This window comes from Gopherus flavomarginatus, chromosome 8 (assembly GCF_025201925.1).
Source record: "Gopherus flavomarginatus isolate rGopFla2 chromosome 8, rGopFla2.mat.asm, whole genome shotgun sequence".
Taxonomy (NCBI): domain Eukaryota; kingdom Metazoa; phylum Chordata; order Testudines; family Testudinidae; genus Gopherus; species Gopherus flavomarginatus.
Window position 1 is genome coordinate 89,894,805 of NC_066624.1, and position 13,366 is coordinate 89,908,170.

The following is a 13,366-nucleotide window of genomic DNA, read 5'->3' on the forward strand; positions in this document are numbered from 1 at the left end:
CAACTTTATAATTATTTGCAAAATATTTGAAACATAAAGATTTAAACCATTATGATATTTTTATGCTATGGTACAATGGTACATAATCATCAGGAAGACTGTACATGGTAATTTCCATAATTTTGTAAAAATAGCTAAAGCTATTGATTCAGTAATTTTCACATATTTAATTATTGAATAAAGCTAGTGAAGGAATTAATTATAATTAAAGCTTTAGGAAGTAAGCTGCTTAAAAAGTTGTTTATAAAATACATTTATAGGTGGCCATTGTTTGAACAGTACTTTATGAAAAGCTATTTGAGTTTGTAAGCCCTTATTTCATTCAGCCCATGTAAATTTGACTGTGTATTCTGTGCATTAGGCTGTTTGTTGCCTGGGGCTGCCCACCTCCTTCACCTTCTTGGAGGAAACTAAGTGCAAGAGGGCTGCTCTGAGGCCCTTGAGCACTTCATACTGACTTTGTGAGGTAGCTCTCATCCCAAAGAGCTGTAGTTGCATTCATTGAAGTCAACAGGAGCTTTGCCACTGAGTGGACTCAGAGTAGGACTGAGTTTAAGATTTGATGCCTCCATATATTCTTGCACTGGAGAATCAGTCAACTTTAGGAAGAAGATTTTAATCACGGTGGGTGGGATTTGCAAAGGCACCTAAGTTACGTGCCCAACTCCCACTGAAAATCAATAGTCTCCTCAAAGGTACCTAGGTGCCTAACTCTCATTAAAATGAATAGGAGTTAGGTGTCTACATACTTTTCAACAACTGGGTCTAGGGGACAAACAATTAGGTGCTTTTGAAAAATCCCATTTTTGGTCTTTTTAGTTAGTGCTCATTAAAAACATTGTTTTAGGAACAATGTAATTTTTTTAACACCACTAAGTACTTTGGACTGGATTTACTGTGGCTTTACCTACTGCACACCCAAATCAGTAGTAAATTTGGAGGAAGGTGGCATAGGTTTGTGGACCAGAAGTAAGTTTTTCCTATGTAAATAATTCAAATGGTCCTATACCCTATGGACTACATGTTACAACAGTAGAAATACACTGAAAAATGCATAAAACTGAATCGCTTTTTTACTTGTGTTTTGTCCTTTCTAGAGAGGTCTTGGATAAGTGCACTCACACAAACAAAGCTGTATTGTGTAAATGTTTACATGAAAAGTGCATATTCATTGTCATTTTAAAAGAGGTAGCAATAAAACAACTTCAGATACCTTGGGTGTGATCATTTCTAATGCCTTTGGCATTGCATTAACAATAATATTTTTATTGTAGAAGAATGTACTCTTCTGTGCTGCAGGGAAAATGCAGCCATATATACTACATACACACATGTGTCATGCAAGTAATTTATCGCAATGAAAATATTAAGTGATGTTAATCGTTAATAATTTAGAAGTAGGTTGAATTTTTATTCAAAAAATTTTGAAAATTAAAAACACATCCCTTAGGATTTTACTGTCAAGTAGCTACATGAGGAAGGAGCAGCAGCTTATAAGCAATTAATAACACAGAGTTATTAACACAATGCCTTGACCACTTGATTATTTAAGATCCTTTTTTTTTTCCTCCCAGAGAGAGGTATGTTTGCCTTCCTCTCCTGGCCAGATTCCAACTCTGTAATATTGCATGTATTTCTTATCTAGATAGCTAAGACTAAGATTATGTTTGAACAGGGTAGACATTGGTCAATTAAATTTGGATGAAAGTGTCTGTTTTTTTGGGACCACCAAAATCTTGAAGCTGGACCTGTCGTGCACTCATGGACCCACATAACATTTCTCTGCCCAATTTCATGTGATCCTTCATCCTATCACTTGAGTAGAGTTTACCTCTATTATAGTTATGTATATAAAGAATGGCAGCTTTTTGTAAAGGGCTGCAGGTGCAGGATGAGTAGCCCCTTTAATTTAATAATACTTTACTTATATGCACCTTTAGAGTCCTTTAAAAATTAGTTACATTTCACAATACTTCTGTGAATGAGGTAAGTGGTGTTACCCGACTTTACACATGAAGAACCTGAGATAGACTGGCTAATTAACTTGTCCATGGTCACACAAGAGGTCAGTGGCAGAGCCTGGATTAGAACCTAGGAGTGGTGTCTCCTTGTCCCTTGCTCAAACCAGTAGAATACACTGGAAAAGCTGTAATGAGACAATGCCTCTTGTAAGTAACTGTGGATAATGTTTGAATGTAGCATTTGTCATAGTACTTTTGGGGTAACTTTATTCCACTGCACTACAGTAGACTCTCTGTGGACTTGTACCTACTACTCAGGGCCGGCTTTAGGAAGTGCGGGGCCCAATTCGAACGGTTTCGACGGGGCCCCGGGAGGGATGACTTAAACAAAAAAACAAACAAAAAAACCACCAACTGGCGCTCCTAGTCTTCGGCAGCGGGTCCTTCACTCACTCCAGGTCTTCGGCGGCACTGAAGGACCCGCCTCCAAAGACCCGGAGCGAGTGAAGTACCCACTGTCGAAGTGCTGCCAAAGACCCGGAGTGCTGCCGGGTGAGTAAAAATTAAAAAGGAGCCTCTAGCCAGGGAAGGGATTCTCACTGGGCATGGGGCCCTCTTAGGCACGGGGCCCGATTCCCGGGAATTGGTGGAATAGGCCTAAAGCCGGCCCTGCTACTACTGGATGAATGTAATTAAGTGGTACTGTGTCAAGCAGCCCTGTAATGAACCTTTGATTTTAAGAAAGATATTTCTGTGGCTGATGGGAAGGGGACAGTATTAGAGACTAATTAGTTACCAAGGACAAATTAGCTCATCAGTGACTTGGCTCATCTTGCTTGTTGCATTTCCCTTTTCTTCCAAAGAAAGAAATAGAGCACATCTGTCTCCTTGAGACCTGAGGATTCAGTGACTTTTAATAGACCCTCTTAGTTATAGTTTGTTGTTGTCTTAAGGCTAAAGATCACCTGTTGATTGATGAAATCATGCCATGCTAAAGTATTCTAGTTAATCTCTATCTATGTTCTTAATCCTGAATAAACCCAGATCTACACTTAAAAAGTGGCAGTGGCACAGCTGCAGCACTTTAGTGAAGAAGCTACTATACCTACAAGGGCGCTTATCTGGTTAGTGTAGTTAATTCACCCCCCCACTAGAGGCAGCAGTTGTGTCGTTGTGAGAAGGCCTCCTGTGGACATAGCGCTTAGGCCAATGTAACTGTGTCGCTTAGGGGTGTGGATCTTCAAACCCCCTGAGCCATGTAGTTATACTGATGTGAGTTTATAGTGTTGACCTGGCCTTAGTTAAACACTTTGGTGAAGCGCAGTTGAGTGAATTCGGTACATGAATTACTATGCAGTACATAAGATCCCTAGGAGAGAAAATTATTACTGTGCACCACATGTACACACATGAGATTTATTGTGTAAGTCAGATAATGAAATACCAGATAAAGGATAGGTTTAATAGGGTTAGAAAAAAGCATTAAGTGATGCCATCAGTGCAGCCAGCCATAAGGATCAAACACAGTGGAAATACTGCAGTTCTGGTATCCTAGTGAGTCAGAAGAACAACTCTTTCAGAGAAACTCCCATCCCTGCACACCAAAAAGCAGGCCCCCGTGGCTGCTCTCTGCTGAAACAAGCCTTGTCAGCTGGTTCCTCAAATACATGGCTTACAGGCTCTGAAACACAGTCTGGGATCAGGACCGCCACCAGCTTTTTTGGCGCCCTAGGCAGCAGACAGTCCTGCCCCAAAATACCGCCAACGACCGGGGCGGCCACCGCCCCCCAAATGTTAGTGCCCTAGGCGACCCTAGGTTGCCTAATGGGTTGCGCCGGCCCTGTCTGGGATTCAGGATTCATTCCCTCGACTTGCTGCACTTCAGAAAGACCTTTGGAACAAAGCCCATTCACTCTCAGCCTTGGATCAGGAGTGTAGTCATAGACTGCTAGTTACTCACGTCAGGGATTGTATTTGTCCCCTATGTTTGTACAGGGCCAAGTATGCTGTTGATGTTCAATACGGAGCAGTAGGAGGAGGACTTGTAGGCTCTGATCGAACGCTAGCGCAGTTCCAACATTCCACCAGTACAGCCTGCAGTGCACATATTTAGCACATTAGTCTGTATACTACACTCGCTCCCATTAAGGTTATTTAGAGGTTCCTTGCCCCTAGGAGTGCTCTCCTTCCTGCTGCAGGCTCCCAGAATTTGTGGGAATCATATGGCTAAATTGTCACAATGCTGACTAAATATTTACCCCCAAACATGGACAAAAAACAAACTATTGCCGGATAAGGAGCTGATGGTGCCATTTATCTGTATATGGATCTGTGCCTGCCTCTGAGATCTGTGCAGATTTAAATAGTCCTGATTTACCTAACAGCACATCTCTCTCTTGAGCTGCAAAAATCACCAGTTTCCACCTTGGGAGGACAAAGAAAAACTAAAAAACAGACCCACACAATAGAACACCAGCTTTCCACTCTATCTTGGGTATCCTGTTCTACTGCATGACATGGGAGATGGCAATGGTGGCTTTTCTTCCAAAGATGGTGATGTAGTTCTGATATTACATTGTCAATGCCACAGGCTTTCTGTGTTTCCATTGATTTCAGTGCCTCTTCTATTTCTTCCCTAGAGAATGGTTGGAAGTTTTCATTCTGGGTGAGCTGCAGAGTTGGTAGCATTGATGCCACTCTTTTTTGTATGTGTTTTCAAAAACATTATCTTTGTCTGCTTTAGCAAGGTGGGTCAGGTGTGTGGCAATGCTGGTTGCAGAGCCCTTCTGTAACTGGTGGATTTTGTGCTGCCTGATAAGTGTCCCTGTTTTCCTGCTAGATCTTGATGTCCATTTCTAAGATTCCTTTTTCTCAGCATGCTCTTTGAGCTGCATTCAGGCTCTCTAGGAAGTGGTTGGCTATTTCTGGATCACCAGATTTTTTTGTACTGTTTAAGGAAGTCTGCTGAAGTAACAATCCAAAAAATGAACCAAGAGGTTTGGTAAGTGGTGCTGTGTTGATTTTAGGAAAACATTTTAGAAAAGGTTTTAGATGCTCCTTGGAGGCTTCCGAAACTCACTCATTACTGCAGTTCTCCCCCTGCCCCCCATCACGTCCATTAATAAGAAAGAAGATGACTTAGTGTTTACACATGAAGTCTGATATGCATCGACTTCTGGGAAACATAGGTTCCTATCCTGGCAGAGGTAACTGAGCCCCTCATCCTCCTGAGGCAGTAAAACCGAGTGCAATGCAGTTTTACAGTGTGAGTCTTTTGGATGAAACCTTGCACACTGAGGTTCTGCATGGACTTTTGGTATTCTTCATGAAGGTGCTGTTTAAATGTGTTATCTCCTGTAGCCCAGCTGTACAACAGCACAATGGTGCAAGCAGAATCCAAAGACTAATAGATGGAATCTAAGAGGGGGAAAAACATCCAGAAAACCTGGGAGCTGACACAGACTTGATAGAAACCTATGATATTCATTAAGGCTGCACCTGTATAGTGCATCTCCCCATATTAAGTCCTAAATTGAAATATGTTGAGATGGACAAGCACTGAGTCCCTTGAACTGTTATATGAGTGGCATAAAAAGGAGGAGAGAGGCAATAATCTTCCTGCTGTGTCATTTCTCCATGAGACTATATAGGTTTTAATGAGGATTTAAACAGTGCCAAAAATCCCCACAATACTTCTGACTGAATCTTCATTATTTAAATTCTGATAGCAATACACCTGGGAAGAAAAAAAAATCAAATACATGTAGGAAAGGGAAACTCGGAGAGTAAAGTTTGTTCTTCTGTCTGCCAGCTATTGATTCCAGCCACTGGAGCAGACTGCCAATTACCAGATCCTCTTGGTGACTGGATTAAATTAGTGTATGTCCTACAGTTTATTCCCTCTGAGACTCATATCAGGATTCTGCAAAGGTCCTGTGGACCACCAGGGACCAAGCAGCTGTGGTAAGCTTGTCTCTGCTGGAAATACCCAGAAACGTCTATAGTTTAGTTTCTTTGTATTCATTTGGGTTTAGTATGTCTTTTCTCTGATTTTTTTAGAATTAGATTTAGTATGATAATGTCTGTTGCCATTAGGGTGTAAAGGCAGCCAGAGTCCCTTGATAAATGTGCTCTGTATAATTAGAGATAGGACCAAAGGAAGGATCTGTATTCAAACATCTTTGAACTTTGGGGAGTTCAGAATCAAAACTTAGGCCTAGTTCTAAATTTCATGGCTGGTCCCAGATCTCCAGCCAAGCTATTCTGTCCAAACACTGCAGAAGTATGAGGAATTCAAAACCCAGACCTGAATACTGCAGTTTGGGTCCTTCTCTATGTAAAACTGCAATATGCACCAATGAACGCCACATTTGCTTTTTTAAATTCTGTTGCGTGCTAGACCAACCAACGCAGTACTGCCGCCACCTTGTGTTACAGAAGAAGAATAGCAAAGTTCAGTAGCTAGCTATTGATGTTAGATTAGAAAAAACTGAAATGTGAAGAGAAGTTAATGCTTCTATATAGAAAAGCCAGATAATCACCGTAGTCAGTTGTGTTAGATTTCTCACCATTTCATTAAAAGAAAGACCTGGATTTCAAAGGGGATGCACTAAATTGCTGGAGTCACAGAATGCCTTTAGTTGTGGATTCTGAGGAGAGCACCCAGTGGCAGAAGCAGCAGGCAGGAGATAGGGGAAACAGGATGGGGATAAGGAGGAGCAATATGTGATCTCTGCGGATAGTGTTTTGTGATGCCTAAGCTCACTTTCCTTATGGTGAGATGTATGTTAAATGATGGTTTTTGCAGGATTCAATGCTATATCAAAGCAATATTCAGGAATATAACATTCTGGAGAAAGGAATAAAAATCAGTTCTAGTCTAAGGGATATCTCAGTGCAGTCTTCTCTGGTAAAAATCCTAGGAAAAATATCACATCCAAATAGAATAATTTTTTTCATCAGCCATTCCGAATGAATTGCCAACAATCTCCAGTATCTGAGTTAGTGATGGAATGAAAGAGTGACCAAAACCTGTGTATTGATTCATAATCTTTGTTGTTCTCTCTCCAGGTAATTCATGGTTGTTCACTGGCTGGCAGAGAATGGGGATGTTTTGGTGACAGTGCATTTAGACTGTAAGGTCTTTGGGGCAGGGACTGTCTCTTTGTTGTGTGTTTGTTTGTACAATGCCTAGAACAATGGGGCTTTTCAGTCTAACAGAGAAAAGGAAAACATGATCCAATGGCTGGATGTTGAAGCTAGACAAATTCAGACTGGAAATAAGGCAAAAAATTTTAACAGAGTAATTAACCATTGGACCAGTTTACCAAGGGCCGTGGTGAATTCTCTATCACTAACCATTTTTAAACTGGATTGGATGTTTTGTCTAAAAAAACACTCTAGGAATTATTTTGGGGAAGTTCTCTGGCCTGCTTTATGCAGGAAGGTCAGAGTAGGTGATCACAATGGTCCCTTCTGGCCTTGGAATCGATGATTATTGGCTGCTATAGAGGCAGCAAAGTAACACAATCATCTCATAATGCATTTCACACAGTGTGCAATTTAGAATACATAAATCTCACAGCAATAATAAGGGAGCCACAGGAGACCCTTCCACAAGCACTGGCAAGAAACCCTCTGATATTTCAGATCCTACAGGAGTTCCCGAGAAGATCAAGGGTGAGGTGAACCTACTTGTCAGACAAACATTTATTTATACTTGTTTCATGCAGATAAATTAAGGAGATGTAGCAGCGCAATGATCACTATTTGAAATGCTAAACGTGTTGAAGAGAAATCACTGCTGATGTCCATTAATAATTTTAAAAGCTTTGCAAACATCAGTAAAACCAAGTATCAGAGGGTAGCCGTGTTAGTCTGGATCTGTAAAAGCAGCAAAGAATCCTGTGGCACCTTATAGACTAACAGACGTTTTGGAGCATGAGCTTTCGTGGGTGAATACCCACTTCCTCAGATGCATGTAATGGAAATATCCAGGGGCAGGTATATATATGTGTGCTAGCAAGCAAGCTAGAGATAATGAGGTCAGTTCAATCAGGGAGGATGAGGCCCTGTTCTAGCCGTTGAGGTGTGAAAACCAAGAGAGGAGAAACTGGTTCTGTAATTGGCAAGCCATTCACAGTCTTTGTTCAATCCTGAGCTGATGGTGTCAAATTTGCAGATGAACTGAAGCTCAGCAGTTTCTCTTTGAAGTCTGGTCCTGAAGTTTTTTTGCTGCAGGATGGCCACCTTAAGGTCTGCTATAGTGTGGCCAGGGAGGTTGAAGTGCTCTCCTACAGGTTTTTGTATATTGCCATTCCTAATGTCTGATTTGTGTCCATTTATCCTTTTCCGTAGAGACTGTCCGGTTTGGCCGATGTACATAGCAGAGGGGCATTGCTGGCATATGATGGCGTATATTACATTGGTGGATGTGCAGGTGAATGAACCAGTGATGGTGTGGCTGATCTGGTTAGGTCCTGTGATGGTGTCGCTGGTGTAGATATGTGGGCAGAGTTGGCATCGAGGTTTGTTGCATGGATTGGTTCCTGAGCTAGAGTTATTATGGTGTGGTGTGCAGTTACTGGTGAGAATATGTTTCAGGTTGGCAGGTTGTCTGTGGGCAAGGATTGGCCTGCCACCAAAGGCCTGTGAAAGTGTGGGATCATTGTCCAGGATGGCTTGTAGATCCTTGATGATGCGTTGGAGGGGTTTTAGCTGGGGGCTGTATGTGATGGCAAGTGGAGTACTGTTGGTTTCTCTCTTGGGTTTGTCTTGCAGTAGGAGGCTTCTGGGTACACGTCTGGCTCTGTTGATCTGTTTCCTTATTTCCTCGTGTGGGTATTGTAGTTTTGAGAATGCTTGGTGGAGATTTTGTAGGTGTTGGTCTCTGTCTGAGGGGTCAGAGCAGATGCGGTTGTACCTCAGTGCTTGGCTGTAGACAATGGATCGTGTGATGTGCCCGGGATGGAAGCTGGAGGCATGAAGGTAGGCATAGCGGTCGGTGGGTTTTCGATATAGGGTGGTGTTAATGTGACCATCACTTATTTGCACCGTGGTGTCAAGAAAGTGGACCTCCCGTGTAGATTGATCCAGGCTGAGGTTGATGGTGGGGTGGAAGCTGTTGAAATCATGGTGGAATTTTTCCAGAGTCTCCTTCCCATGGGTCCAGATGATGAAGATGTCATCAATGTAGCGTAGATAGAGAAGGGGTGTGAGTGGACGAGAGCTGAGGAAGCGTTGTTCCAGGTCGGCCATGAAGATATTGGCATATTGTGGGGCCATGCGGGTGCCCATAGCAGTGCCACTGATCTGGAGATATATATTGTCATCAAATTTTAAATAGTTGTGTGTAAGTATAAAGGCACAGAGCTCAGCAGCTAGTTGTGCTGTGGCATCATCAGGGATAGTGTTCCTGACAGCTTGTATTCCATCTGTGTGTGGGATGTTTGTGTAGAGAGCCTCTACATCCATGGTGGCTAGGATGGTGTTTTCTGGGAGGTCACCAATGCATTGTAGTTTCCTCAGGAAATCAGTGGTGTCGCGGAGATAGCTGGGAGTGCTGGTGGCATAGGGTCTGAGTAGAGAGTCCATATATCCAGACAGTCCTTCAGTGAGAGTGCCAATGCCCGAGATGATGGGGCGTCCAAGATTGCCGGGTTTGTGGATCTTGGGTAGTAGATAGAATAACCCTGGTCGGGGCTCTAGGGGTATGTTGATTTCTTCTGGTGTTAGTGTAGGGAGTGTCCTGAGTAGATGCTGTAGTTTCTTAGTGTATTCCTCAGTGGGATCTGAGGGAAGTGGCCTGTAGAATTTGGTATTGGAGAGTTGTCTGGCTGCCTCCTTTTGATAGTTAGACCTGTTCATGATGACAATGGCACCTCCTTTATCAGCCTCTTTGATGATAATGTCAGGGTGGTTTCTGAGGCTGTGGATGGCATTGCGTTCTGCACGACTTAGGTTGTGAGGCAAGCGATGTTGTTGTTCCACGATTTCTGCCTGTGCACGCCGGCGGAAGCATTCAATGTATAGGTCCAGGCTGTCATTTCGACCCTCAGGAGGAGTCCATGTGGAGTTCTTTTTCTTGTGCTGTTGGTGGGAGGGCACCCGTGTATCAGTGCACTGTTCAGTGTTGTCCTGGAAGTATTCTTTGAGTCGGAGACGGCGAAAGTAGGCTTCCAGATCGCCACAGAACTGTATCATGTTGGTGGGGGTGGCAGGGCAGAAAGAGAGTCCCCGACATAGGACAGACTTTTCTTCTGGGCTGAGTGTGTAGTTGGATAGATTGACGATATTGCTGGGTGGGTTAGGGGTACCACTGTTGTGGCCCCATGTGGCAGGTAGGAGTTTAGACAGCGTACAGTCCTTTTTCCTTTGAAGAGAGGTGAAGTGAGTAATGTAGATCTCCTGTCTTATTCTAGTGAAGTCCGTTTGTATAGAAGTTTGGTTATTAATGAGAGTCTCCAGGTTGGAGAGCTCTTTTTTGATGTTTTCCTGTTTGCTGTATAGGATGCTGATCAGGTGGTTCCTCAGTTTTTTTGATAGAGTATGACATAATCTCTCACTGTGGTCTGTGTAGTATGTAGATAGCAGTGGATTTTTTACCTTTAGTCCATTTGGTATGATGTCCATCCGTTTGCATTTGGAAAGGAAGATGATATCTGTCTGTATTTGTGCAAGTTTCTTCATGAGGTTGATGGATTTCCATTCCATACGGCTAAATGCAGTGCCTTGCATGGTGTCAAGTATCAGAGGGTAGCCGTGTTAGTCTGGATCTGTAAAAGCAGCAAAGAATCCTGTGGCACCTTATAGACTAACAGACGTTTTGGAGCATGAGCTTTCGTGGGTGAATACCCACTTCCTCAGATGCATGTAATGGAAATATCCAGGGGCAGGTATATATATGTGTGCTAGCAAGTAAGCTAGAGATAACGAGGTCAGTTCAATCAGGGAGGATGAGGCCCTGTTCTAGCCGTTTTCCATCTTACTACTGTTAAAACGCATATATTTCTTCTCAGTGAACAGAAAGGTCAAGTCTAACCATGGCCTCATCCTGCTCTCTTTACTTGTTCCCTTAGACTTTGCCTACACAGCAAATGAAGGAGTAATTGTAATGCAGAATACCTGTGCTAGCTTTAATCTAGCTAGCACATGGAACAGTGGTAATGAAGATGTGGTGGCACAGACTTCAATATGGGCTAGCAACCCGAGTACATACCCACGGTCCCTGGCAGGCTTGTACTGGGGAACCTTCCCCATGCTGAAGCCTGGCCACCATGTCTACTCTATTATTATTATTATCCTCTCTAGCTAGGTTAAAGCTAGTAGGGATATGCCTGCCTGTGCTACAATCACACCTTCATTTGCTGAGTAGATATAGCCATAAACCCAAGGCAATGGGACTGAGTGCAAGCAGGATTTGAGGCCACTATGGGGGTCCCTCATATGGGATTTGTAAACATAACCAGTATCTGTATAAAGTTGTAACTGCAATATGCTACTGCTGTGTTTTCTTGTCATTCTTCTCTTGCAGGAATAGGCAGCTACATTAAACTACTCATGTTTAAGAGCTACAAGGAGCTTTTTCATGCAAATAATATGATCTTCCTTGAAAGAGTTAATAAGTCCCTCAAAGTAAATAATGTACCAAGCACAGCAGCATTTAATTTTCCATCATTGTTCTGTCCCCTGTTGCCTAAAATGCCTTTCATATCCTTCTGGGTTTAGGTGTTTCTGTTGCTGGAAGGTAAAGACAAGTAGTGACAAGTATATTGTATTGTGTTAAAAACTAAGAAGATCATACGACCTAGAAAGAGTGAGAGAGAGGCTCAGGCGCACACAATGCTAGAGCCCAGCAGCACATTAAACAATGGAGAAATGGTTTGTAGCTGATAGAAATGAGGAGCAGTTAATACGCTGCAGGAAAAGCAAAACCAGAGAAGAATCTGCACCTATTTCTGCACGCATTGAACAAGCAGCACATTTCTCTAGCCTTTAATTTATTCTTTTAAAAAATGGTGTGAAAATTTAGTGCTTACTTAAAGTCTAAACTGATAAACCAGGAGACTGATGTCCTCGAGCCACAGGACAGGTACAGCACAAGGCAGCAGCAGCACAAACTTCACCCACATTGTCCTGGCATGGTGTCTCCATTCTCCCCCAGAGCAACCATCTCTAAGCCCGAGACGCTATAGCAGTCTACGCACCCATTCAATCCATGGTCTCTCTGTTAAGAAGGTCAGCAAAAATGCCACGTAGTGTCAGTTAAGAAGGGTTTTAGACATTTTAAATGGACATTTGCATCTGATCCAAATCCCAACACAGTCAATGGAAATCTTTCCACTGCCTTCAGTGTGCTTAGGACTGAGATCGCCAAACTCATGGCATGGCCACTGAACAGTATTTCTCTAGCTTCAGTGGTGGGCCCTGTGGTGGAGTTCCACTTACATTTACATAACATTTCAAATAACAGTTAATTAGATGTAATGCTCACAAATCACTAATGTTCCCCTTCGAAAAGAAACTAAAATAGAAAACACAAATTGCATGTTTTGAAGGTCATTCCCAGTTCAAATCTTTTGTGTCTGATTTGTCTCATGATTTCTCCCTGCATTTTTGTGCATACTTAGGTGGTTCTGTGTTAACTGAATTTGCAAGTGGGCGGTGATGTTTTCCACAAGAATGGGAAACACATTCTCAAAGGCACTAAGTTTCTCTTTCAACAAAATATAGAACATGATTGAAAGAGCGAAGGAGGCTGATGGTATCTGAGCTGTGCCACAAGTTTCATGTGTTATGTGCCACAATTTGGAAACCGAGTAGTCGTGATGAGCAGTATTTTTTCTAAAACCAGATATTATAAATCAAAATATTTAGCCAGACTAAGAACATAAGAACATAAAAAGAACATTCACTACAGTGAAAAGCTGAACTAGTTTTTAGGGACAAGGTACCCAGGTGCTGAGGTATCGGTGAATCTGATTGTTGAAGCTCAAATGGGGAGCAGCTGGCTCTCAAATACTCTGGAGTCTGATCCTTATTCTAATCTTGTCAACCTCTATCTTTAAAGAAACACACCCATAATATGTGAGGAGAGGTTCATCCACACCAGCAGGATCTCTGATGAAGGAAGTAGGTAGGCACCCCCCAATGCATCGATATTATCACCAGACCTCAAATGCTTGTTTTACTGAGTGTCTAATGCCTGCAGCAGACACGTCTGTATAAAACATAATAGGATCAGACCTGTCTGTCTCCTTCTGGGATGTGTATTAAAAGGAAGTACTTGATCCTGCACAATTTTCCTACTTACCTCAGTAATAGCTCACCTGAATAAGACTTATGAAGAGATAATTAAAAAACATTTTCCCGATACCTTCCAAAAAGGATTCCTAGGTGTCCTAACT

At 42.5% G+C, this 13,366-nt stretch overlaps 1 protein-coding gene across 1 annotated transcript in view; it reads left to right on the forward strand.

The window, feature by feature from the left end:
• The window catches only part of KCNAB1 (potassium voltage-gated channel subfamily A regulatory beta subunit 1), a 300,021-nt gene that overhangs the window by 3,696 nt on the left and 282,959 nt on the right, over window positions 1-13,366 (forward strand). The gene's annotated exons all lie outside the window — the stretch shown is intronic.